The sequence below is a fragment of the Mobula hypostoma genome, unplaced genomic scaffold, assembly GCF_963921235.1.
Source record: "Mobula hypostoma unplaced genomic scaffold, sMobHyp1.1 scaffold_185, whole genome shotgun sequence".
NCBI lineage: Eukaryota > Metazoa > Chordata > Chondrichthyes > Myliobatiformes > Myliobatidae > Mobula > Mobula hypostoma.
This window is the reverse complement of record NW_026948253.1, coordinates 78,538-79,548: the sequence shown is the minus strand read 5'-3', so window position 1 is coordinate 79,548 and position 1,011 is coordinate 78,538.

The following is a 1,011-nucleotide window of genomic DNA, read 5'->3' as shown; positions in this document are numbered from 1 at the left end:
GAATGGAAGAAAGCCTTCATAACCTGAAGCAGGCTTTAGTCACAGCTCCCGCTCAGGTTACCGAGCAAGAACATGCACTTTCAACAATACAGTGGCATGCAAACATTTGGTACCCCGGTCAAATTTTCTGTTACTGTGAAGAGCTAAACGAGTAAAAGTGAACTGATTTCCAAAAGACATAACGTTAAAGATGTCACGTTGCTTTAATATTTTAAGGAGGATTACATTTTTTTTATTTCCATCTTTCACAGTTTCAGAATAACAAAAAAGAAAGCTCTAAGCAGAAGTTTGGGCAGCCTGCATGGTCAGTACTTAGTAACAGCCCCTTTGGCAGGTATCACAGTGACAGACCCAAATGCAAGACACAAACACTGAAGTACTAGGAACAGGACTAGGCGTGACAAGGAAGCAAGGGAAGAGGGGAAGAAATGACGCTGGACATTGACGCACGCCCTGGACGAGGCAAGGATTCTAAGCCTGACTAGGATAGCGGAACCAGGATATGGAACTGAAATCTAGGAGCCTGGGCTTAGACTCCGAGCCAGAGACTGGACAAGGACCCAGAACCTGGGTCCTGACTCGGGCTTGGACTCCAGAACTAGGCGAGGACAAGACGTGGCTACAGGACGGGACAAGATACTCCAGGACAGGACGAGGAATCCGCAGCACCGGACTGGGCGAGGCATAAGGACATGACGAGAACACGAAGCCTTGACTTGGACAGGACGAGGTCTATGGAGTTGGCTAGGACAGGACAAGGTTCTCGGACAGGCGGAGAGACTCTAGCACAGGACAAGGGAACTCCAGCACCGGGCTGGGCAACAACACGAAGCCTTGACTTGGTCGTGGGAGTGACAGGAACGCAGAGCCATGGTCGAGGGAGAGACAGGAACATAGAACACACAGCCCGGTCTCCTCTTTGGGAACAGGTCGTAGGGCCGGGACTGATACACATAACTCAGAGCCGGGACGGGACGTAGGGCCTGGACTCATTATACAGAATGCAGAATC